This window comes from Pteropus vampyrus, unplaced genomic scaffold (genome assembly GCF_000151845.1).
Source record: "Pteropus vampyrus isolate Shadow unplaced genomic scaffold, Pvam_2.0 Scaffold53, whole genome shotgun sequence".
Lineage (NCBI taxonomy): Eukaryota > Metazoa > Chordata > Mammalia > Chiroptera > Pteropodidae > Pteropus > Pteropus vampyrus.
Window position 1 is genome coordinate 3,126,259 of NW_011888834.1, and position 3,763 is coordinate 3,130,021.

Sequence of the window (3,763 nt, forward strand, 5' to 3'; positions counted from 1 at the left end):
AAGCAGTTGTACAAAAGATGGCAAAAGTATTTAAGACAATGGAAGCTATTTTGTGCCTACAAATAGTACACATCTGCTTACCTGGGCCATAAAATATAAAAACAAGTTTGCAAAATCCTCTTTCAAATATACATTGAATTAACCATAAAGAGAACACAGAATAATTACAACCTGTCCTCACAAAAGACCACTAAAATAATAGGATCTTAGAATGTCCCCAAGAGTGTTTATATATGCCCCAAATTATTTCTGACTACAGTATAATTTAACACTGAAATGGAATTCTATGGGAAACTATTCATTTCCATCTGTGATGATCATTAAAAATACCATTGACATCCATTTATCTTTGGATCATGAAGCTTTCACTTAAGTATCTTTCTATCCATATTTATTTGTGTACTAACTCAAATAACACTACATGAAATTCAAGCAGCTATACTGAATTATAAATGATTCAATCATTTTTCCAAAGGAAAAGTGTGTTAACATTTCTAATTTGGTGTAATGGCAGTTAATTTACTAAGGATTTACATGCAATGTGGTGTTATGTTTTTATGCAAGAAAAACAGCAATCGGTAGTTTTACCTATCTTTGTTAATTTAATCGGTTTATAAAACATACATATAGATTCCATCTGATTATTGAAACAACTTTTGGTCCTTGTTGACATCCCTTATACTAGTGAAGGGCAGACTATCTAACTCTCCAGTTGGCTCCCTCCAGCTGACAGATAATTGAGTTGTTGCTTGTTAACTGGCTCAGGGGCTCACCTGACTCAGTATCACTTTTTTTCCTTTTATGCAACTATTTTGATCTTTACCCACTCTTAGATTAACAAATACTACCTTACACAAATTCTCATGAGATACAAATATACATCCTACTAAATCAACTCTTATTACTTCCATTTTTTATCTAATTATTTGAAAATATTTTCTTTCCCTCTCTTCAGACATTTTGTGAATTAAAAAAATATTTTGATGATGGCACATAAATGGCACATTGTATGATGAGTACCTATGAATTTTGAAAAAAATTATACATAGTAAGGAACAAACAACCTCTAAAACCTTAAAACTCCCCCTGCAGTTCCCTTTAAAGTTATTTTCATCTCCCTACCACTCTTTTATAATTAATCTGCTTTTCCTTAAATGCCAGCATGTTGGACAAAACGTATGTATGTATATATGTATATATGTATATATGTATGTATGTATGTATGTATGTATGTATGTATGTATTTATCCAAATCTTGTGTTTACTAAGAGCTAGGCACTGTGCTGGGAACAAAACTAGATAAGGTCCTTGATTTAATGGAGCTACAGGCTAGTGCAGAAAAGATATATTAATCAAATATTTTCATTTTGGTTTTAATCTTTAAAGCAATGAAAATCCAATGAAAAATTTTAACTGAATATCTGTGAATGTGTATATATGTGCCGGGTGGGGCGGGGTATGCATGTTCAAATTTGCATTGCCAAAAGATCATACTAGTTGTGAGATAGAGAAAGCTTAAAACTAATTCTTATTAATTTGTACTTTTTTATAATTAGCATTACAAAATATGTTCTTTTTATTGTAAATAAAAAGTTTTTGTCTATATATGTGCAAAACTGGTTCATTTGGGCTAGCCTAGAAATCTAACCTAAGTTTTCAGCATTGTTTGCAAGACACAGTGCCATTCAAGCACTAAATATATTATTAAAACCCAAGAAAATGACCAATTATGTAAATGTGCTTCCTATTTCTTTAGGCTAGTTTTTAGATATTTTTATGTTCCTCATATTTTATGACTTTTCTTCAATAATATGGTGTTCTCTAACTCCAGCATACAAAAATACAAGTATTTATTACTTTTTTTGAAAATTGATATTTAATTGAGCCAAATAACTCTTGCTTCCAAAAGAATAAGTGTACTTTAAGACCCAGAGGACCAAAATTTAGTCTATGTTTATGTACTATACTTACAACAAAAAAGCAATAACCACATCAACCTTTGCTAACTATAGTTATGGACCTCATGAACACATACAATTATCTACTCTATTAAAGAACTGCAAAGTCGTTTCCATAGAAACTTGGAGCTATAAGCTTCTAGAGAAAAAGGATTATATTTTATTTATTTTAACATTTTAGGGCCTAACAAAGGGTTTAGAACAAGAATCTTAATTAATGTTTGTTATTTTACTGAAGTGTTTTTCAAAAGTCTATTTTAATAACAACTTCAGATTTAATTGTATTATGCCCAAAGTAAAGTTTTTCATTGAAAAATTACTATCTAAAATAGATATCTGAAATAAATTTGATGATTATTTACTTTTAAAGTAACATGCATTTAATATTCTTATTTATCTTAAAACATAATTGCTTTTATTTAAATACAATGAATTGAAAATAAATGAATAGTTTTAATTATACGTAATGACCTCATTACAGGGATACCAATATCTCGGTTTGCCTAAAACAGAGGAGTTTCCAGGGACATGAGACTTTCGATGGTAAAGCTGGGAAAACTCAGGCAAACTGGGACATCAGTCACTTAAATATTGCCTTACATAAGAGTAACAGTCAACTGCCCTTACTGTTCAATTGAGACTCTTTAATGTCTCCGTTTTGATTGTCTGTTAACTTAATTGTGAACTTTCAGAATAAGAGTGAAAATTTAACACAAATCATGGCCTCTGGGATCCTAATTCACATTCTTTGAGATCGCAATTTGCTCAAGCTTCAGTTTGGTGCCAAATTTTGGCCTAATGGCCTGAATTACTCATGTTTTCTTTTCTGCTGTTTCCTAACAGTCACTGAAACACTTGGACGACTTGAAAATCTGGATATTCATTCCTATCAAACAGATTTTAACAGAATGCAAGTGACACTTTTACCTCTTAATTAGCCAGACACATTTTCAATTTAGTCAGGATTCCTGGTTGTGGGTATAAAGACATGATGGAACAAAAGAAGAGGATGTAGTGTTCATATCATCTCATACCAGTTGGAAGCAATAATTAAATGGAAAATGTTACTGATAAACTTGACTCTTAGAATTCACAATAATAGCTGAGATGAAAAGAGAATAAGAGGAATGCACTGAATCAAAACAGGAGAAAAAATAATGAAAGTATTTTCTAATTAATAAAATAAAAACTGAAAATTTCCAGTTTGATTCAACATAAGTTTTGAGCTGTGTGTAGGTAGAGGAAAATGTAATCAGGGGAAAGAGGGGTTGGCTCTATTGGGTGTTTTAACCAAGATTTTTATAGAGGAAGGTTACAACTTCACGAAGAAATGGAGAGTCACACTGAGACAGGATCCAATAAAGACTACTTAGACTTAAGCCATTAAAATCCCTTCTTTTTTCTTTCTTTCTTTTTTCTTTTTTTAACCTCATTTGGAGTGAATTGCTGTTTTATACAATTTCATTGACTATAATCAAAACAAAAAATAAATTACTACTATGTTTCTAGAAACAACAAATATTTAAAATGGGATCATTCATCCTTTCCTTTGTTTATATGAAAATGAATCAGAAAAAGCAGGTACTCTTAGTGCAATAGACTGCATGTTCGGCCTTGGAAGTTCTGATCTATGAGAGCCATAGACAGAGAAGACAGGGGACATGAGGTAGATGGTCTCCTTGAATGTCACTTTGTATATGCTATTTGAGAAATGGATGTGGTGTTTCAATTTGTCATATTTAAATGCCAGATTGGTGTTGTCAAATGTGACTGAACATTTCAACGAAGCAGGAGGATACTGAAGG